General features: G+C 35.5%; 1 long non-coding RNA gene across 1 annotated transcript in view; it reads left to right on the top strand.

The window, feature by feature from the left end:
• The window catches only part of LOC148224431 (uncharacterized), a 90310-nt gene that overhangs the window by 51932 nt on the left and 14538 nt on the right, over positions 1–23840 (top strand). Inside the window, exons 4-5 of the long non-coding RNA XR_015802600.1 lie at positions 18398–18517; positions 19853–22690. This is a non-coding gene — a long non-coding RNA (uncharacterized LOC148224431). The remainder of the gene's footprint in view (positions 1–18397; positions 18518–19852; positions 22691–23840) is intronic.

The raw sequence follows: 23840 nt of genomic DNA, 5'->3' as shown, positions 1-23840 counted from the left end.
TTATTATTTCTATCATTCCTTTCACCCAAAATCTTTGGTCTGTAATTGTAAAACAAACCAAACAAAAAAATCCCTGTGTCTGTTTATTTTCTCTGAGTGTTTATAGTGTAAGGTCCTGATCCTACATGTGTGAATAATTTTAAGTAGATGAGCAGAATTAAAATGTTTGCAGAAGTATTTATAGAAATAGGTTTAAATCCAATTGATACTCACTGCTTGTACTCTTTTCTGACACAGGACTTGACTTTGTTGCTTCAGATTTCTTAGTTCTTGAGAAACTGTTCTCAAGTTAGAGCATGTCTTTAGTGTTTGTAGATAGGAAGTGAAAGTTTAGATCCTTGGAAAAGACAAGAGACCTGACATGTGCCATCAAGGACATTTTCTATCTTTATTGGTAGAGAAGACAGGTAAAAGTCTCAGGTAAAACAGCTTCCCTTTCCATATCTACAAAGCCACCATGAAGAACAGGACTTAATGGTTAGGTGCCAAGGAACAAAACTCCATGAGAAAAAAATTTCTAAGGTATTTAAGATAAAGATTTTGGTCTCCTAATCTTCTAGAAATACTATGAAAACAGACATCTTAGAGTCTTGAGTCTGAGATGTATATGGTGGAAGGAGAAAGGCATTGTCAACCACAGTGGACTTGGACTTAAGTCAACAGCTCCCTGCTCTTTCCCTTTCCTGGCACCCCTGTCTGCAGAAGACAGGGGAAAACAATAGCCCAGAGATAGGGTACACTGGGGGTGAAGTTCCTAAGAGCAGCTCTGTGAGCTACCTTGTCTACTTCTTTAAGAAGGGCAGAAGGGCAGAGGGAAGAGGATGGAGTATAGTGTGGGAAAAAGGAGAGAGTGATAATGAATTGTCTGCAAAGATGACAGATGCCCATTGAGTCTTTTGTCTGTCTTTTAATTCCCTAGGTAGGTGGATGTGGTGATGGGCTAATCTTTAATATCTCTGGGCCTTTCTTCCCATGCAAGCAGCTGGTAGGCAGACATCAGCACTGTGAACTTCCTGCTTGAGATTATTCTCTCACCTCCCCCCAAACCCGACCAGTGCTCTCTCTGATGGATGAAGCCTAGTGTGTCTATACTCAGGGATGCCTGCAGAGTTTCCCTTCCCCAGGAAAGTCAGGGCTACTCTGAGGAGCCTGGACCATGGGCAGTTTTTCAGATATTCCCACAGAAGGAAGTGAATTTATGACTAATAACAAATGACCTGCTAATAGCATAGTTCTGGCAAGGATGTCTGTGAGAAATATGGTACGAAAAGTTAAGTTGCCTTGAACTATGTGAGAAAGCAAGAATTCAGGGCCAAAAAACATGTTTTCAAATTGAGACACTGCCAGGTTATTTCTGATACTACTATCTTCAGACAGCTTCTTCAAAAACATCTAGAGGCCACATGTGGCTTCTTTCCCATAAAAGTACCCCAAAAAACAACCACCACCACCAACAACAACAAAACAAACCACAAAAAACCCCAACCCCTACTAAAAAATACACAACCCCCCAAAAAAACCAAACAAAAAACACACAAAAACAAAGCCCAAACAAACAAACAAAAAAAACCTCACAAAAACCAAAAAACACACTGACAATCTCACACATTTTTCATTATATTTAAATTTCCATCTTGCTTAAATTAGAAACAGACCTGAAAATCAAGCCAGGTGTGGGTAGGTCTATCTAGAATCTGAAGAGCAGCATCAGCATCCTGCAAAAAGCTGGATGATTCTGCACTGGGTCTGGCTGAAATGGAGCTAACTTTTATCATAGCAGCCTGTATGGTGCTGTGTTTTACGTTTGTATAACACAGTGGTGACAATGCATCAGTGTTTTGGCTGCTGCTGAGCAGTATATGTGCAGCACCAAGGCTTTCTCTTTAACTCATTCTGGCCTCTGCAGAGGGTAGGCTGAGTCTGGGCAAGAATCTGGGAGGAAACACAGCTGCTATAGCTGACCTTAGCTGGCCAAAGTGGTAATTTATACCATACAGTGCCATGCTCATCAATAAAACAGTGCTTGTAGGCTTGTCTGAACACTGGTCTGCTTATGGAGGTGGTGAATGGTTGCCTCTGCATCTCTTGCATGGGGTTTTTTTTCCCCCCTCTTTCTTTAATTTATTAAAATTTCCCACAACCCCACAAGTTTTCCCTCTTTTGCTCTTATTTTCTCCCTGTCTTTCTGGGGACAGGGAGATGGACTGAGCAAGTGGCTTAGATACTAGCCAGGATCAAGCAACCACAGGTCCCACAACATTTACTTACAGTTGCAATCTTTGTGGCCTGGAGTGACATCTACTTTTTCTGCTTGCCCTGTGCCATACCTCCAGTCTTGTATGGAATGCCAAAGTTCTGACTCAGGGATGGGAAAAGAGAAAGAAAAATTAATCCTCCAGGATCACTGGGAAAATGTGGTTAGGCACAATCACAAGAATATTTTGTCATATAAACATCTATTTGGCTTTTCTCCATATTGTGGTTTATATTTCTTTACACGCTGACTGTGATTACCATTTCTGGGCTCTGAAGGCCAGTGAGGGATCTGTATTCTTATGTGATATCTGCTGATAAGGCAAAAGGGGACTGCTTTATACTACTGCAGCACTTAACATCCATTTCACTAGAATAATTTGGATCAGTGGCCTTTCTCAGACATTGCATGCAATTTTTACTCTCTGGTTCATTCCACTTGTTTGTACTCTTCCACTGTCACTGTGTGCTGCTCAGAACAGCACCTGCTAGGCTACTAAAAGCCTGGAGTCAGCAGCTGTCAGTTTACACTGTCAAATTTTCCTTTTACTCCTTCTGACTGGTGCTGTGGAAGCAAATGCTGCAGCCTCAGTACCCTTGCTTGCCAGGCAGCTGTAACCCTTCCTAGATTCCAGGGGATGACTCCATTACTAATGTTTATCAGACCTCAGCTATCTGATCTTCCTGTTGTATATACTAACAGAATATGGCTCAGAACATGGTAGTCCATATAGCACCATCACAATGTTGGTTTAACTTCAAGGAAATGTGATTCTGCATCACACTAACACAGCTGGACACTTCTTAAGCCCTCTGACACTCATCAGAGAGAGCAAGATTGAGTTTTCTGTTGTTTTTTTTTAATGTGTTAACCTCCAACAAACTGTTTCCACAGAAATTCCTTTCCTCTATCTGGAAAAAATATAATCCTACCAAAAAAAAAAAAATCCCATAACTATCACAGCATTTTATAACTTAGGTTTTACTATACATGACTGGAGCTACTGACTGGCAGCAGCTTAATGACACAGAACTGAATCAGAAAACAGAAAACAAACAGCTTTCAGAGCAACTTTTCAACTGGTTATGAAGGGTAGCATTGCCAATGGATGGACATGGACGTGTCCAAAGAGGTGAAGGTGAGAGAGAAAATTATATACAACTTATTCCCACTCCAAGCCTGCAGATTTCTGTGGCCAATGTGAGTATGGTTCTGAACTAAAATCAGAAACACTTTTGATACAGAGGAAAAGGACATATGTATGTTGAAATGCAGTGAAGTGCCATTATTTAAAAGACACAAATTATTGTTGCAAATGGAAAAGTGGGCACGGTGATGGTGTTTTCCCTTATTTATTTTTTAGTCCTAACAATTTGCTCTCTCCTTTTATGGAAATTCTTTCTCACTCCAAATATTAAATCAATGTCACAGGTGCATAGTTCGTTGTTTTCCCTGTAAGAGTGAATATTGCTTTAGTAGCAGATGCTATATTTTAATAAAAAGGTATTTTGCAATGAATTTTAATATAATAGAAATGGACATATTGTTGCATGCTTTCAATGATAATAAAATAGATTCATTATAGTACGAGAAGGATTTTGAGTTTGAAAATATGTGTTTTTTTCCAGGATATTTAATAGAAAATAACATATCATTTCTCTATATAAATTGATAGAAAAGGGATGCAATCACTGTGAGAATGCATATCCATTAACAGGACCAGAAAATGAAGGATTTTGATGAATATATTTGTGATTTTCACATCTCAAAGATAAATTCTATCAACCAGAAATGAAGGCCATTTTTCTCCTTAAAAAAAAAGAATACAAGTCTATGTGAACTGTATGGTAGGTCCTTGCATTCAAGGACTTCTCTGCCTAGCAATACCTCATAAAGAATTGGAGTAATAAATACTCTGCTTGCTTACAACTAAATCTGATACAAACAAACACTAGAGAGTAAGATGTGGCAAAAGTAAATTAACTGTGAGAGACACTGAACAAAGGGATTGGGGGTTTTATTGCAAAAACAGAGATGGAGCTTAAGGAAGGCTGAGTTCTGTTCCTAATTTGTCTGCAGAGTGTCTGTATATTCTTAGATCATAAGGAAGCATATCTAAATGAAGATGTGCACTTACCTAATAGTGATGTGGCATCGTGTAGCTCAGGCCAGTCAAACTTAAACAACCATATTTTTTCAAAGGCAGTCTTCGGTGTGACTACAGAGGGAAGGTGCAAAGCCCATGCTTACTAGATTAGTTGTAAATTACTTTATTGATTCCTACCTTTTAGTTTTCGAGTTACTTTAATTTTGCGTAGTGATCCATTCTCCAAAGCAAAGTTAATAAGAGATACTATGGCCTCTCCAATCTTGATATAAAATAGAAACCATGGAAGCCATTCACAATAGATTTTGTGGACGCCAAATATTTGCATGGATTCAGAGAGCAATGAAATAAATTCACAGAAAACAAATCCATCAGGAGTTATCAAGGAGAAAGATTAGGCCCTGAGTTTAGAATTCTCTGCACCCTGCAAGGCAGAGTGGGCTTGCATTACTAAGAATTATGACATGTATTTATTCTTCCTCTGCTAGACATTGTTAGGAAATGGGTAGATGCGTGTGAATTCAGCCTAATATGACCATTTTGATGATTTTAAGTACTGAATTACTTCCCATCATGCCAAAATATATTTTTTAAATAGCAGTGAGAAAAGAATCAGATTAAGAATATGGTAACTAAATCAGTGTTTTTCTCAGACTTGCTTCTGTTTTCACACAAACCAGGTGCCTGTGGCTTGCTACTTCCTTTTGGTATATCTTTCAAAGAAACTGTGAAAACCTAATTGTCATATCAGTCTCATAACATATAATGCAAGAAATGGACAAAATCTCCCATAAAAAGGTGCATTATTGTAGAATGCTCCATTATTCTGAAAGAAGATACGGAAATCATTGTTCTGATTGCTTACTTTTTTCTAGAAATAACTGTAACAGTCAACTTCAGTAACATATTATGCCAAATTGTAATTATCATGGGTGTGGTATAAAACCTAAAATATATAGACACAGAAAGAGATTTCTCATTTTAGAAAGTCCTGGGTATATAGGTGGCTGCAATTTCAAATGGCAAATAGTTTTAGGGGTTTTTTAATGCTATACTGAAAATCCTCTCTCTCCATAATTTTTCTGTTCCTCAAGATAGTTTTTCTCCTTCGATTTCAAACCCCAAACTTCTTTGACTCACTTAATGTTTACACAAATATTCCACACTTACAACCAGCATAACAAAGACTGAAGAAGTGGCTGACCACAGCTTTATCCAATACCAAAAGTTATTTCAATGAAAATAGAGTACAAAATTCATTCCCACACTGCACAACTAGGTCTTTCAGAGATTGCAGCTTTTGAACAAAAGTATTATAAAACACAGAAGGAACCCCTTGAGTTTTGATATTTGAGGAAATTGTCTCTTATATAAGAGAAATTCTCATCTGAACCAAAGGATTGAAATTGTTTCTCATACTTCTCTGCAAGTTTATAACTGTTTATAACATTCTCTTTAAGTAACACATAAAGTCAAATGCATATAAAATTCACTACAATTTGCTGAATCCCATAGTCTGGCAGAGATGAGGCTGCCACAGTAGCATGGCCCAGGTCCAGCCAGCAGCCAGACTGAGTTAAGCATGTGTCCTTGATAGGCACACAGTCACAGTGTACTCTTCCACAATACACGTGTAAATACTTACATGACTGGCCACACAAATTAGCAAAGACAGAAGCACTCACACAAATACAGGTCGCACAGACAGCTTTTGTGTTTCCACATCCAACAGGTCAGGATGAAGGTCTGTTGGTGGGCAATTTATTCACATAGCATGAATCCCTCCTTTAGATACCCAGTCTATATGTTATGGAGGTCCTGGAATCCCTGGCTTCCCAGCTTCTTGGTACACATGAACACAAGATGCTGGTGAGTCTGACCCCCACATTTTGCAGTCTCCCCAGTTGCTGACTTAGTCACCTGTATCTTCTCAAACCACTCAGGTCTTCACAGCTGCCCCAAGCCTCTGTTGCACTCAGCAGCTAGTCCAGGTGGATGTTAACTAGTAAACACATTCCAGCAGGTACCACTCCAGCCTCTTGAGTTGCTGGCACAGGAGATATGTGGCCCCTCTGACCTGCACGCCCCAGTTTTGTCTGCTGACATTCAGGTCTCTATGTACGTATACATGTTGAAAATAAAGAGCCTTACTCAGAAAAATGTAAAAAATAGAACTTAATGTGGATACAGGACAGATCAAGGTAATCAGACATAGAGTATGGGCAATGAAGCATATTGACCAGCAGCCTGATGAGAGGTACCTAGCCCTTTTAATCTTTTTATCTCTATTTTCCCATTCTTGTTACTTTACAAGCTACCGAGAAGCCTCCTTTTGTTTTCCTTTGGTTTGTCCTCTAATTATCTCATAATAGTCTTGCACAATCCAAATCCTTGCACCTTGCACTGTTCCCCTACGTCTGTGAGCAGTATCCACTGCCAGTCTGTAAGGAGGCCTGGAGACCATCTCCTGTCAACTGATGGATCTCAGTCTCAGCCTAAGGGTCTGACACCCTCCTGAGATGCCTTGTGAGGGTTCAACCTGGAGCAACTCGTCCTCCTGCTTGTTTTTGTGCCTCTGGGACTGTGCCAAGTGTGTGGAGATGACCTTATCTTCATAAAACCTATCATTGTACAAATCCATCTGAGGTAGGTTTTGTGTCTTCATTTTGTAGGTGTATTGTGACAATACAGTGTCACAGGACTGGTTGAGTGGGGACAAAGGCATATTTGCAAGCCCTGTGGGATCATATTTCAGTCAGCTGTTGCTTTTTGAGCAATCTGTATTCAGAGAGGAACCAGAAGTAAAATTTTTGTGTTTACTTATCCATGACATCTTCCTTGCACCTAAACTTTGTAATTCCTGTTCCTAAAGTAAGTGGGGACACTGGTTATACAAAATAAAGTTAGACCCTTTCAGAGTCTCAAAAGAGAGATCACTTCTTCTGCCCAGTTAGTTTGCTTAATCTTCTTTTTGCAGGTCTAACCCTTAGCTGAAATTGAAGGAAGAATGGAGGAAAGTCACCTAGGGCATGTCACCATTGAGACTCTGCCTCTTCTCACATAAGAGCAGTTGCAGGGAAATGGAAACAATTTATAGCATCTTAAGGCAGCTATCTAAAGCAGGCCAAACTAATTACAGACTGAAATGGCCAATATCTCTCCACTGATAAAGGCAATCCAGGCTGAAAAACTCAGATATAAACACTGCAGGCATCATTTAATCTGATGAGTATCACCTTAGACTCAATAGTTAGATATGTAATACAAGAGAACTGGATACTGCTATACAAAGAATTTAAGTCACCTGCCTTTCAGCATGTGTAATATATGTATATATAATATAACATGAGAACTGATGATCTAGAAGGTAAAACACATCTCTTTCAACATTTCCTTTATGAAATTAAAGGACCAGTACCATCATCAGGTGTTTAATTTAAATATGTTTGCATTAATTTTAGAGCAGCAAGATTGTAAGCCAGGAAACTCCAACCCAAAATTTTCAAGGGGAAAAGTTTGAGTTTTTTGGAAGTGTGTAATTTTTTTTCTCCTAGTTTTTAGAGGATTCATTAATTAATATCAATGAAGATAAGATCAGAACAAAACAAAACAAAATATTGGCGTGTTACAGGTACAAAAACTACAGGTTTTTTTTTTCCAGAAAGAGTATTCCTAACCACTAGGCTACTAATTCATGTCTTCCTTCTGCCACATGACAAGTCAGGCCTGACCTGATAAAGACAAAATCTGAAGGAGCTTTAGCTAGGCTAAAGGCAATGTAGGACTTAAGCAAGGGTTAAAATTTTGGAGCTGTGCTCATAAATTCACCTTCAGTATTACTTCAGGTACCTCTTTTATTTGATACAGTCATTTAACTGCAGCTTACATAAAGGCAAATTTTTTTTTGGTTCTATGTTAGCAGTGGATTCATACACAATTTTTTTTTTCTGTCCTTGGTATGTCTTACAAATTTTGCTCCATATTACAGTTCTTGTCACAGTTCCTGTAAGACTGATTTGGCAGCTGCCAAGATGCAGTCAGAGGTGAGCTCCATGATAGGGAAGTACTTAAGCACAGGTGACAGGCTGCACAGCAACAGCAGCATGACATTTTATCTGAGATACAGACAATGCAGGCAGTAGCACATTGCATTTGATACACACAAGGGACAACTGTGGTAAGTGTGGCAATGTACAAGTAAGTCCTTTGAAAGATTATGACAGGCAAAATCTGATTTTTATTAAGAAATTGGGGTGAAAAAAAGAATCTAATGGAAATTAAACAAATGGATTCTATACGTTGAGATTAATTTCACCCTACATTAAATAAGTTACATGCATACTGTAATGATCAGCATTTAAAAATACTTTCCACATAAGAAGTCCAGACTATGAAAAGGTTTGAGTCTCCCTGCCTGACGTGCCTTAAATATGACCTTGTTTTATAAGTGGTACCACTGATGCCGCTGACATGAATAAAAGTGGCAACGGTAGATTCCTGTTTGACAGAAGAAAAACCAGGTATCAGTCATCCATTTCAGATTAAGTTTCCCTTCAGACATATTAATTTCTGTGTTGCTCATGATCCTCAGCAGGAAAATAAAAAACAGAATACCAAGCAATGCTGAGATCCTTCTGGAAAGTTAAAAGTCATGTATTCAAGAGCACGTACTATGACCTCAAATTGATTCATCATTAAATTTTATTTTAAAAGACATTGAAAGGAAGAAAATGGTTCATTGAGACCCACCACTGGCAACTATCTTTCTACTTTGGTTGGTCTCTTTAAAACTGAACTTAAAATAGGTACAATAATGCTGCTTAATAATTAACAGCTTTTAAAATTTGGACATTTGGACCTTGTGACATATCCAGGAATGCTTTTTTAAAATTATTTTAAATTACCAGTATGTAAAAAGAAATCTGACTGCAGGATAAACAGATGGCATTTATCTACATAACTATCCTTTATTCTATGTTTCTTCTTTAGAGATTGCATAGGTTTCTTTGTTTTCAGCCCCAGAATTAGTAGGCAGCGAGCTCCAGTTCTTCATTTTCCTGCCCAGTCACTCGTTCCTTCAGGAGAAGGACATCTCCAGAGCCCTCCTGCCCTAGTCTGGAGCATGACAAGTTGCCTGCTCTGTTTTACAGGTACAGTGTAGCCCGTCATGTAAGAAAGTGATCGAGTAGTTGCAAAGGAAAGAGCCGTGTACATCACCAGCGAGAGATGAATAGCTGCGGGTTCCCAGAAAACTCCAGCTTGTAAATTCTCCCTGCCATGAATGATAGGTACATCATCAGGTCCAAAGTAAAGAAAAGAGGAAATAAGAGGAATCAGCTTTCTGTAGGACACAGGCCTAGATAATTATTTTTACTTATCTATTTTGGCTCTCAGAAGATATTCCATTGCAGTAAAATTTATGGAGGATTTTTAGTTAACTGATGTGGCAGAGGGAGTTGATTACAGCAAATATGCCTAAGGCACCCTCCTGAAAGAGGCTGGGTTCTTTAACTGCTCCAAACAACTACAAGTCCCACTCTCTGGAATTTTTGACAATTGCTAACACCAGATTTTACCTTGGTAAGGAATAGATGTTTGCTTTTTATTGCCTCACAGTTGCTTTTTTTTCACTGCAATTTACTAGAATTAGGAAGAGAGAAAATGTTTGTTTGCAAGATCAATGGAAAGTGAAAATAGAAAGCAAGAAAGTGGGAAGAATAAAATTTAAAACTTTAGCAGGAGAAAATCCTTGAAATCAGCGCAGCTACAGCAGTGACATCAGCTAAATATATATATATATATATATATATATACATCAAGAGCATTCTAATTCAGAAACAAATGCAGACAGGAGGAAAAGTCATAAGTAATGAAACCACTAAAACTTGTAGGAAACTGTTGAAAAGCACCAAAGAAAAGAAGGCAGAATCTGGGATACACTAAATTAGAAGAAATTTAAATATCAGTATACTAGGGGAAAAAGATCCTATAATATTTCTTTTGAAGTGAAAATGTCAGGGTTTTTTCAATGATAATGCAAATATAACTATTTAATAAGTATTTCTTTTCAGTCTTGTAGTGTAATAACACAAAATAATTTCAACAGTAACTCAGGAAAATATTTAATAGAATCTTGTAAAGTGAGATATTTCAAAGAAGTAAGATTAATACCTTCAATATAAAGCTATTGAAAGAGCTGAGCAAGTGCTTTTATGCACCAATAATGTTGATTTTCAGTAAGTCCTATATGTGAGAGAAGTTTCAGAGAACTGGAAGAATGCTAGTGTTTTATCAATATTTTAAAACAGAATCGCCACGTACTTTAGGCTTGAAATGTATATATTACACAAAAATATGAAAGTGTTAATCCAGGACTTGAATGACTATGTTAGCCCTCCTTAATTCTTTTTTAATGCAAATCAGCATGGGATTATAGAAAACATATTGTATAAGCTATATTTTTATGTTATTATTATTTTAACCATGGCTGCTAATAATAACACTTTTCCCGTGTACTTTGATTTTAGAAGGTTCATCTTTTATTTAAGGAAAAAAAAAAAAAGAACAAAAGAAAAAGAAAACTTAAACTAAAACATGACATATTACTTTAAACTGACTCTAGCTAACTCAATGTTTAAGAGGATGTTTTTACTACTGGTGTCCTACAGGTAATCAGTTCCTACTCTACATATATTTGAATATTTGTAGTATTGAATAGAAATTTGGGTAAATAAAAAAATTATGCAACATCAAGACCAAACAAAAGAGTCCAGAAGTTTTTACTTCTGACCATAAATTATCATCAGATAGTGGACATGTTATTCACATATCTTTGTTTTGATTCCAGGTTCTTGAAAATGAAGCACATTAATAAAGTTTTGATTTCAGTGTTATGATGTTTCCCAAAATCTCATGAGTTATTTTAGGCATGGAAGATAATTCCTATATAGCCCAAGCTCACAGTACAGCTGGGTCTGTGCTTCTACCACCTAGTAGATTGAAACTTCCAATACTGAATAGAAATTAAAAATATTAAGTTCATTTGACAATTACAAAAATAGACTTTATAGAATGATAACATTTCATAGATTTATTATCCGAGTCTTGCAAAGTAAGGAGGGACATATATAAATTAAGGAATTTATAATTAAACCCTTGAATAGTGGTTAATAATTTGCTATTTATGATGAAAAATAGAAATTGCAATAAATGCTATTGTAATGATCCTGGAGAAGAGAAAAAAAAAGGCTTAGGTTATTTTTAAAGTGCATTTTTCCTATTATCATAATTTAATTTCTAGGAGTACTTAGAAGTTTTATCTAGGAGTAGAACTTCATGACTTCTTGAATTTCAAAAACATTTAGGACAATAAAAAAATTAATTGATTTTAATGAATTCAAAATTTAGATGGCTGGTCTAAGCTATTTTACCTAGGGTTCTCCCTTGAATTTGGTCTAAGCATCCCTTCTGTTAAAGGCATCTGTGGGTGGGGAGAGGGCACATAAAGAAAGCCAGGTGACCTAGCACAGGGAAAAAAAATATGACTGACAGACAAGCATTTTAATTCTGTTATGTGCTCCAGAGGAGATGATAGCCTGACCTCATCACTGAGGTGCAGATTGCAGCTTCATCCCTGCCACTGCTGTTGTGCTGTGTGCTGTATTTCAGTAATTGTTCCACTTCCAAACCATTACTGACACTAAGCCAAAAGTAGGTCTTACACTGGGTATTATCATGAATATCATGGTGATTATCTCACAGCTTGTAAACAAAATGCAGGGATTCTTTAGACAAAAGTGCACAATCTCATTTTTCTACTGAATTTAAGATCACAGAAAATATTACACTGCTGACATATTTATTTATTATTTATTTGTAGGATAGCATCCTTTGACAACAACCATGGGCTGATATGGGCAACACAAATACAAAATAAAAACTGGCACTTCTCAGTTCTGCAGCTTTCCACAGTCCACACGTTCAGAGAAATTGGTTGCCTTCCAAAGCTAGTCCTTCCCAAGTAATGAAATACTCTACAACCACCTCCCTTTGTATTCCTGTTGAAAGCTCTTAGTCCACTCTGTCAAATGCATTTTAAATGCTCTTTTAAAGACTGAAACTTTGATGGCTTTGGTCTAAAACTCTTGACTCATTGAAAATAATCTTTTTTTGAGAGGTGTAGACAGTTCTGACCTATCAAGGGTCTCTTAGTTCAGATTTTTATCTTGAATGAAGTGCAGCAAGCTTGACAAGCTCCAAAATAGGTATCACCTGAAATGTGGGACACCTATGATCATAGTCCAGACAAACACAGGGCTTGAATTTAAGGTTTAGGCTCACTGACAGATTGCTTGACCATGAGAAGATTTTTTTCACAGATTCTTAGGAAATAAATTGCACATTATTTAAATAGTTGCACTCATTCTGAGTGTAAGAGGTCAGTATTCTGTATTTCATTTTTTAGGGTACTCAGATGAGCAGAACAAAAATGATAAAATAGGAAATTAAGACTATTTTTAATATATTAATAGAAATATTTCCCATTTATTCTCTGTCACATCATCTAACAGCTGAAATAATTTTGCCTTCATTTAGGTCACAAACATTCTTTTTAAGAGCTTGTTTTCACCCTCGTTTTCAATCTCTCATCTTTCATTTTTTGGCTAAGTATTGCACACATTCTTTCAGGTGAAGTCTTGCAGTGTTTTATATAATAACATCAATGTTTCCATTTATCTGTTAAATATGTCTCCTGTAGTCATTACAACCCTATTGCTTTGAGCTTATAGACACTTCATGAACACAGGAGTGCATTCACGTGTTATAAATTCCCATCTTGTTGCAGATATTTATATTTGACTTGTTCATTTTATTTCTGAATATCCGTCATGATATCCTAATTTTCCTGAGGAGGTCTCCAACTCTGTGCATCACTAGCCATTATTATCATCATCTTTCCTGTAGCATAGCTATAATTTCTATAATTAAGTTACACGTTTGTTAAGACCAATACTTGAAACAATTTAAGAGTAGCCTCCTCTCAGATTCTTAGTCTGACTTTCATCACATCTTCTCCTTTCTTTAGTAGTTCCTTACCCCTTAAAATTCTTAAAATGGTGTCCATTTTGTCCAGATAAACTAGAAGTTTCCAGGTGGTGCCATACCTTTTTTTGGTGTTCCTTTTTTTATTAATTGTGGTACATATATATTAGATTATTATTTTCCTTGATTAAAAAAACTACTTGTCAGGAAAAGTTTAATTTAGTTTGCTGTAACTTACCTTTGATAGTATCACGTGAAAATGTATTACATTTTCCATTTAACTCCATATTCCTTCATTTGTGTTTTAAATTTTGTTCAGTTCTGCACGCTATTAAAAACCTGTCCTCACCATGCAACACATTAGAAAATTAACACACTGATATAAAACACAAAAAACCTTGTATTAGATTTGCATTTCTTTTAATATGTATTTTTGGAATTAAAATAGATTTTTGGGGATGTGGGGTAGTTCATGTTTCACTTTTCCCATTGTGATGAAGTTCTTTATACCATTACTGGGCCTTTTCCCTTTCTATGTTCATCTAATATAATGTGTGAAAAATTATTGAAAAAGTATGTAGCTAAATATAGACCTTTTCTTTTTTTTTTTCTTTCTTTTTTTTTTTTTTTAATCTCTCTTGTGATAGCAGAGTGGCCTCATTTCTTCTGTCCTCATCTGCCAGGTTCCTCATTCCCATTCATGTGTTCTGTCAATCAAATTATTCTTTTCTTCCCCTGCTCTGTGTTAGAATTGAAAGCCTCTGTTTCAATATGACAGGGAGTAGAAACATTTTTTATGTCTGTTAGAATAGGGATAAGTTGCTTTGAAAGTCAGCACTTTCAGTTTCCTTCTATATAAGAGGCCTATCTTTGTTTCCCTTTTTCCCTGGTGTTTCTGTAAAGTGTTCATCTTTAGATTAGTGTTGCATAGGACATGTTTTCAAAATGCTTATAAAAAATCCAGGTAGCTGTAGTTTCTGTCCTCACTGAATATAATTAGTCATGATTACCTGATGAAAAACTTGCAAGCCAAAGAGCAGCGATGGAAAGTGTTCTCTGGATTAAATATATAGCACATTAAAAAAGATTTGGAAAAAAAAAATTACCTTAATTTTTTGGAATAGGGAATTAACACCTGAACTATGGAGTTTATGTGCCAAGAAGGGTTTCCCTATTACTCTCAATCAGTACACAGGACATTTGTCCACTTAACCACAGGAAAAAATGACACAAACAGTTAATAACATACATGTTTAAACCCTTCAGAAGGCAGATACTAACAAAGATATATTTTATATGACTCCGTAGCAGACTGGATATCCCATGCTAATGAATATAAATCTATCTTCATTGAGGCAGGGAAGAGGACCATTCAGAAGTGACATAGGGAAAGAAAGTTGCAGAGAGGATATTAGTCACTGTTTTAAAATAAGAAAAAATATACATCTTGAGTATTTTTAATATTCACTTGCTTTATAAAATTGAGTATTTTTTAAGTTGTCCGACCTCCTCAGCTCTATGGAGTACTCTCTGCTCTATAGATGGACCTTTTGGCATTTTCAGTGTGCCCTATCCTCATTAAGCTCCTGCTGCTGTTGCTTTTCTTCAATTACATTACAGGTCCACACTGCATAATGAAGTCATTGAAGTAAATTTAAATCTTCTAAAAATTGTTTCCTAATACAGTTGATATGATCCACTTGCTATGCTTTTAAGATGTTTGCTGAATTATTTCATTTATGATATAGCTATGTATGGCAGCTAGATGTTTAATGTAACCTTTCAGTAAAGTCTTGAAAATGTCTGTAATATTTCTGCTCTGCATAGAAGAAATCAAGGCTTGTACATTCATTTTTCATGGCGAAACCCCAAATCCCACTAAGTTTGCTTTAATAAAAAAAGATCATTGTCTCCGACATACAGGCAAAAGATGGCACATGAGTTTAAAACAATCGTCTGAACACCTGGCATCAACATTTAAGGAAATATCTATCTATATCTGTATCTATCTATCTATCTATATATTTATATTCATATCTATATTTATATCTATCTATATCTATATCTATATCTATCTATATCTATATCTATATCTATCTATATCTATATCATCTATATCTATATCTATATCTATATCTATATCTATATCTATATCTATATCTAATCTATATCTATCTATATCTTTAAATATATATCATATGTAAATAATATTCAGGTATATTATAATATGCCTGGATCTTCTAGTGCAAAGATGCAGGCTTACAGTCCTTCAATCACATCAAAAAGCAGCCAAAATCAATAACTGGTTGCTATGAAGAAAGAAGAAAATAGAATTTCTGTGTTCAGACAGGATGGCTAAATTCAGCTTTGTGTGGGTAAAAAGAGCACTTAATTTTGACTTGGTGTTTGATTAAAAAAACAAAATTAATGAAAGCACTTAGAGGAGTCTTTCAGTTTTTTGATAACATTTGCTCATTTTATTGGCTCATTTAAAAAGAACAGACAGCTGTTCAGCCAGTTAAATTGGACCTTACCTTGGAATAGCTAGCAAAAGTCCACCAGGACACAAAGCATTGCTTCCACTCAGCTAGCTCAGCATAGGTAAAGGGAATGGTGAATATGGGAAGAAATAGTCCTTTGGTACAGCTGGGATGGAGCTCTGAGCAGCCTGGTCTACTGAAAGGAGTTCTTGCCCATTGCAGAGGGCTTGGAACTAGAGGGTGCTTAAGACCTCTTCCAACCCAAATCATTCTATGATACTGTAATTCTATGTAAAATTTGGAAACGATTTGTTAAATTACCTAGAGCTGTTCTTTTGGGAGCATCCACAAATTACAGTGTTTTATAACCACGTCTTCTAGAATAAGAGACAGGATTGGTGTTCAAAAAAATTTTATCCTCCTAGCACTTAGGTAGGCATGTATGATTTCCTCATGTGTTATTTTTTTATAATAACTCATTTATGTGAAAAGTGGGAATGTATGAAAATTCCTAAAAATAAAAACTGAAGCTTTTCTTAGCTAGTTTGAATTAGTGAAGCTGACTATACATGAAGGAAGCAATAGAGATTAAAAGCCAGTCTGTGTCAGGGTACCTTCAGTTTTTTCTGTGAAAGCTCAGAACATTATGTTTGGTTTTAATTTTTTTTGTGTGTGTGTTTACTGGAAAATCCAGTTTGCATTCTGTTTCCTTTGTACAAAATGCTTGAGTAATCTTCTCATACTTTTCTGTGTATTTCTGTCTCACAGATGGATTTCCATTTTTAGTTCATTTATAGCCAAAAGTTTCTTCAGGATATTAGTCAAAGACTATATAACTTAGTGGGAAATGTTCTTTGCCACTTTGTATGTTCAAAGGATCAGTTTAATAAAATCCTGTATCCATTAAATTTCTTATACCTACCATGTCAGCATATTTTACCAGTAATTGAAAGTAGTAAGGCAAATATGAGGATTCACACCTTTAGGCCTTCTAATATAGATTTCTCTTAACATAACTAACAGAGCTGACAGTATCCATACTTATTATGTGAATAAATATCAATTACAATGGCTGTATTCCTACTTAATTGTTAGAAATATATTATATATATACATATGTATATACATATACAGAGATATTTTTAAAATATAAATAAATTGAAGTATTTAATTTGGAACTTCTCCTGTGTGCTATCTACTTTACACAGTGTACAGTTTTTTCCAGGTTACATATTTACTCAATCATCAGAGACACTGAAATGTAGGTAAACAATGTTGAACGTGTTTTGAAAACTAAGTTATTTATGGTAGTGGAATAATTTACCAAGCCCTTGTAGCTCTAGCATAAGGTATGTACATCATGAGCTATGAGAACACAGAATTTAAAACAAAATATGTGACATATATATCTCTATAGCCGCGATACACTTCATTGAATGAGGGGTTAAATATCAGAAAATGTGTTCACTTGCAATTAAAATTTGGAAAAGCACCATAAAAGAAACATATTGTTTAGTACATAAAGAAAATAGGCTGGAAAAGCAAAAAGTTAAACTCTGGTTTGGAAATCATTGGGTCATTTTTGCATGAACATTAACCCTCTGATTCAGTATGGGTACCTCTTCATTCACACTGAAGTCAATAAGATTACTCTTTGGCCCTTTGTCCTTATCTTTGACAGTGTTGTTTTCTGAAATAGTATTGGAACTGATACACAGCCTCAGAGCCAGCTGTGAGCAGGCACATTTGTCTTTGTATATGAAACACTTTCTGACATCAATACATATATTTAATCTCTTTCAGAATATAAAAATATTTACAATATATTTAAATCTATAGATTTATATTAGATTAACATAATCTAGTCTGTATTTTCTAAGGCATGTCATTTGCTTAGGTATTAATAGTTTTGAAATAACAAAAGCATTACTGTATCACAAAACCCACAAGAAAATAAATGCAAATCTTGATTGTCTATGCAAACACTAATCTCATATTCTGTTTCCAGATTTGAATTGAGAAGTGTAGGTTTGCTTTTGAATTGAAATGTTATTGATGTCAGCATGTGCTTATCAGCTCAGGATAGACGAGTTGCCTCTGCTCCCATGCTCTTGCAATTTGCAAAGAGGTTGTTGTCTTAAATGTTGGGTTTTTTACCTAGAAAAGAGACAGCTCATTAGAACTCGTTACCAGTCAGCAGCTGTCACAGAGTATAGAATTCAAACTTGTGGCAATTTATCTCTTCACAAAAGATTTCTCAAAAAAATGGGGACACAATTTATATTGCCATTAACCTCAAATGATACAATATGAGGTTGCATTTACACCTTTTGCTCTGCTTAAGGACATTTCAAAATTCAGTAGTTTAAACTTGTGTTATAGCATTTATTCATTTTAATACATAATTTCTGCCATTTAAAACATAAATGAGATGAAAAACAAAATATTTCATCACCAAATTCTGTCACGAAAACAGGACAAAAATAATTTAATTTAATTTAATTCTCCTGACAGTCTTTTGTGCAAGGAAAGAGGGATTCCTGGGAATCCATTACTTCAATCAGTGAAAGAAGTGAACTTAAGCTAGAGAAGGTTGACCAGAAAACTCCCATCTGTATCACCAGACGCTGAAAGGTTAGTGTGTTACATTGAGGAACAAAGATATCTAGGGAATATTGGCAATGCAACTTCCAAGTTACTAATATTAATTTAACATTTCTGAACAAGTGTATTACAAAGGTCTTACTTCTGAAAAGGCTCTTGCAGTCCTTACATTAAAATTAGAAAAAATAAGATTTTTTATTTGCAGACCTAGAAACAATATAAAATGATCCTATTATTTGAACATTTCTTTCATCTCTTAAAAAATATGAAATGAAGGATTCTACACAGTGTTGCAGGTGTAAGTGTTAAAAACCATAGAAATTACCCATGGTGTCTTATCAAATATTTTACATCCTTAAGCAGAAACTGAAGTTAGCAACCAGCAACCAGTATTTTCCTGTTGACAGTGCACTTATTAAAATCTGAACGCTTAAGGATGCCTACAGCAGGCTATAGGTTGAATAAGAAAATAAAAAGAGTTTCCAGTTTCTCACACAGTTCAAGTCAGATATTTTCTGAAAAAGAGGAGACAGAAATGACCTGATTTATAGCATTTTATGATGCTGATGACACTTTTCTGCATTTCTTTGATCCTTAGCATCAGTCTTTCTTTGTTTTGGTGAGGTTTTTGTTTGCTTACAAAGCTGCTTTACAGTGCTGTTTTCTGTTTCTTCTTGATATAAAGCAGATAGGTGTGCCAAATTACTGTCTTCCAAAGGAGAAAGGTGATCTGTTCTTTTGTTGACTATTTTGACTTTTAAACAAATGTTTTCTCACTTTACCATCTGCCACTTGCAGAATATTTAAAGTGTATAACTAAAGAATTCTATTAAATATTTTATACAAAGCAAAAATCCCCATAACTATTATGTGTGACTGCCAAAATTTAGGATAAAATAAAATAGCCTGAAAAATTAAAGAAAGGTGTGTTATTAAAGGAGTTTTAAAAGTTTGAATAATCATATTTGGATATTTTAAGGAAAAAAGAGTGTTACTTACTTTGACAATTGAAACTTGCCCTTGGTTAAAAAAAAACAAAACAACAAAACAAAAACAACAAAACTCTCCCTGGAGTTTCTTTAATTTGCCTGAACAGCTTATTTGTTAAACAAATCAAAAACATGAATCAAATAAAATATGTATGAAAGCAATCACAATAAGTTCCTAAAATTTGTGATGCACGCCTGTCATATTAACCTAATCATAGCAACAGCAAGGATGATTTATGCTTAAGTGAGGCTACGTACAGGAATACCTGCTTTTCATCTCTTTTCCTCTATGATCCTGTACTTAGGACACGTGACAGATCTCACACCAACCATGCACACCCAGAGGCTTTGGTCTCAAGCAGATTTTCTTTTCCAGAGCAGATTTCCAGTGGGCTGCCAGTGATGGGCCTTGCAGCTGGAATGAATTGCTGCAGCCCGTGGAGATGTGCTGCCTTCCTGAGCCACACCTGGAGAAGCCAAGGACTGCAGGGTGAAATCTGAAATGGTGATATTTTGCTCGGGGAATCAGCATGGTGGAATGCTTCAGACCAAGGTTTATGTAACTTGTAGTGGTTTGGTACATTTCCACTAGTCACTGTAGACTCTGTAGCCAAAGGAAAGAGCAGGACATCTCCAAAAGGTGATTCAGCTCCCTCGCAGATGACTCCCAATGCACCAATACAACTGCCTCTGAACACCAGCATGCTTAAAGTGAAGATGGAGAGCATGGGCATATACCACAATTGTCTTATTTCCTGCATTTTCAAATAAACTAATGAATCACATTAGTTTATATGAAGATTTTGGTCCTGTGGAGGGTGTGAGGAATGCTCTAAGTACATTGGTCAGACAGAGGGCTTAGGCAGACAGACATGTACCTTTTGAATCCTTGCCAAACTATATATGACAACTTGTAGCCATGAATATTAAGTCTAAGCCACAAGCTGAGATAGGCAGAGTGTATTCACCTCTGCCAATATGCATTTATGTAATTTCTAGGAACTCTAAAAGTGAAAATAATGACATCTGCAGAGTACAAGTCCTTCTGCAATGAAGTGGCCTTTAGATCACAACTTAGGCACGTTAAGTCCTTTCCTGATACCTCGATTTATGTCAAATGCCAAAGATCACAAAGGCAATCCATGTCAGAGAAAGGATTTGACCCAACGCCTCAACTCCTGATCTAATATTTAAAATACTTTACAAATCAGTCTATCTTTTTGACATTTCACTATGTGAGAAAGTAATTTACTTCTAGGCAAAACATGTTCCAGATGGTTTGCATTTGTAACCATGCTTGAGGAAGAATTATGAGAGCACTTGTTTGGCTCCCATGTAAAAATTAACGATGAAATACTTCCCATTTATGAGTGTCTGGACCTAGTATTTATATACAGTTTTCACTTTCTAGAGTCAGATTCATACCTATTTTTACCCCAGCTGCCCTTGATGGAAATCATGTTGCTTAGGCATGGACACAAAAGATTTTTTCCTCGTAACAAAAGTATCTGAAACTTAATTTTTTAAGGCCAGAATTTTGTTACTGCTAATACACTAAGCAATTTCCTGCTGAATTTTCCAAAATGTAGGAATGTTTTCAAATTTGTGGGAATAAGCTTAAAACATTGAATTGAAAATGTGGGAAAACAGAAACAGAGGGAAAATCAGATTTTTTTAACATCTCCCTCAAAGTATATGGTATATGCCTGACTAAAGCAGTGCAGCTGGCCTCAGCAGAGGTTAGATAATGTGGGGATATGAACTCGCAAATCGTTTGTTTCTTGTAGCCCCTGCCATTAGTATTGGGGCTGTTACTGTTCCTTTTCTTATCGCATTACTATTTGCAGTAGCTTGTTCTTATCTCAGCCTGTAACCTTTACCTTTTTTGCCTCCAATTTTCATCTCCAGCCTGCCACAAGAAGAGAGAAGGCCAAGGGGGAGGGAGAAGTGAGCAAGCAGCACATGGTTTGGAGTTTTTCAGCGGGAGCACTAAACTGGGGAATGGCAATCCTAAAGCATGACTTTATAAATGTGAATTTAATGTTATTTAAAATTTAATATAAAAATATTAATTATAATCTAAAGGTGTGATAATATTTTTTGTGATAATTCTGTCTTGGATTTAGATTTTATTAAGTATTATTGAACAGTTTTACATTGTGTAAATAAAGAGTATCTTTCTCAGCTTTATCACAATTTATGATTTCTTTATAGAGATTATGCAATTTGTGAATCCTTTTTCCAAAAGCGAATCACAAATCTCTAGCAGGACCTCTGATAGGGTGAAAACAATAGTCCATACTTTGAAGTAGAAACAAATGAGAAGGGTAATGAAATCTTGGAAGGCAAGAGAATAAGAATACTATTTTTTACAATAAGTAAATCTATTTGGCCATAGTGAAAGACAGAAAATTTCAGACTGCTAAGGGATAAAAATGACTTAAAAAAAAATTCATTGCAACAAAATGTTATTCTCTGAATTTTCAAAAAATGTGAAACTTGTTAAATGAAATATACAGTATCACACCAGAAAGAAAAGCCAACCAAACCAGGAAGCAAAAATGAAGCACTAATTTTTTATTAAAAAAAATAAAACTGTCTTTTATAAAACATATTTATAAAACAGAAGTTAAAATTACTAATATAACCGATTCTGTTTTATTCTAAAGCAGCTTTGTCTAAAAGTCTTTCATATTCCTACTCCTGTCCATACAATGAGTAAATTGCTTCACAAAATACATAAATAATATCCCTTATTACACAGCCTTGGTTCTGATTGAAATCTCTGACTGCTTTGGCATGCTGCAGTAGTAACATATCTCTCCTATCACTTATGACTGAAACTGTTAAAGAAGAGGTTATATATTGCAAAGTTTTCCCACTGTCTCTCTGTTGAAGTAAATTTTAATCTTTAAGTGTAGAGTAGTTGAAAGCTATATGACTAAATAAAGGAGGGTGTACAGCAGGTGATGTACAAAATTAGCCCTGTATGAGAAAAAAAGCAGACAACACTTACAGAACATTAAATTAAAGTAAATTATAATAAATTCCTTAAATTGTTTTGCAAACTATTGATAAAGAAATTGTCATTTATGCTAACATCATTAAATGCTTTATTTATTTTTCAGTCTACTTCAAAAGAAGGCACTAGACACCAGTTTATCATGGTACAAATTTTCACTGCCTTGGATGGATTTTCAAAGTGCTGTTATAGGTTAGTATTTTTCTTATTCTGTGTAATGCATTTACAATTAAAGATTGTAAACTACTCTTGTGGTTTCTATTACTCAAGCTTTGGCAAAATACCAACTTCGCTATGGAACTGAGCTTATTTGACTAGAGAAAGTAACAATATGTCTGCAGTTTTCACACTGCTGTTCATGCCTTTTCATATGGAGCTCCAGCTGCCTCAATGGGAAAATAAGGGCTGTAATTCATTGTAAGGGGAAAAAACGTCAGATACACTTCTAGTTATTAGGAAGTGTGTTTTGTAACATTTGGATCCTCTTCTGCTGCATCTCTTCCTTTCTCTTTGCAGAAACCTCAGAAGTATGTCCTGATTTTTAAAATTTATTTTAATTTCTGCCAAATAGCCCAGAGCCCATTGGAGCATTGAAGATGTCTATGGCACATCCTTCAAGTGATAAGCTGAAATTTTTGACTATTTCTGACTTGGGTGGTTTTTCTATTAAATTAGCCTGAATATAATTTTGCTCATTTTTTAATTTCTTTTAAGTGAAACTTTTCATACAATGGTCCCAGAAGCTGACACATTGAAAAAAAAAAAAGAACATATGACATCAGCTGAAAAGATAAACATTATGATATTTTAAAGCAAAGTCACAACTACCTCTGCCACCATGCCACTTTTTCCCCCCCAAAAAAAAGAACCAAAAGAATTCCCCAAACCAACAAAAAATCCACTACAACCTCTCAGAGAGAAAACAGGGAATGGCTTAAGTAAGATTTTTTTGAAAATACTTTTTTGGGAACAAGCTACAATTTATGTAGTTCCCTGTATCAGTAGATCTCAGCCTTTCTTGGAAATATCTATTTTACAACAAAGGAACTAAGGCATAATAATATGACCTTATTGCCTAGGGTCAAAAGTCCTGTTCAGCAAGACATTGGAACTCAAATCCTTTTCGAAGACAAATCATTGACTAAGACCTGCAGAATCCAGGATTAACCTCTGTGATCTTTTTGTTTGTGAGACAGAAAGTGTTAGTGGCTAGAATCAAATATCAGTTTCTAACACTTGTTAAAGAAAGAGAAAATTTTTTAACAATGTGTTTCTAAGTCTGGTTGGTTAACTGCATTCTTTACTTCAAAATAGTTCCTTCTGACAATTTGGACTGTTAGTT

Source organism: Sturnus vulgaris, chromosome 3 (genome assembly GCF_052056855.1).
Source record: "Sturnus vulgaris isolate bStuVul1 chromosome 3, bStuVul1.hap1, whole genome shotgun sequence".
Taxonomy (NCBI): domain Eukaryota; kingdom Metazoa; phylum Chordata; class Aves; order Passeriformes; family Sturnidae; genus Sturnus; species Sturnus vulgaris.
The sequence above is the reverse complement of the archived record's forward strand: the minus strand, read 5'-3'. Positions and strand labels throughout refer to the sequence as shown.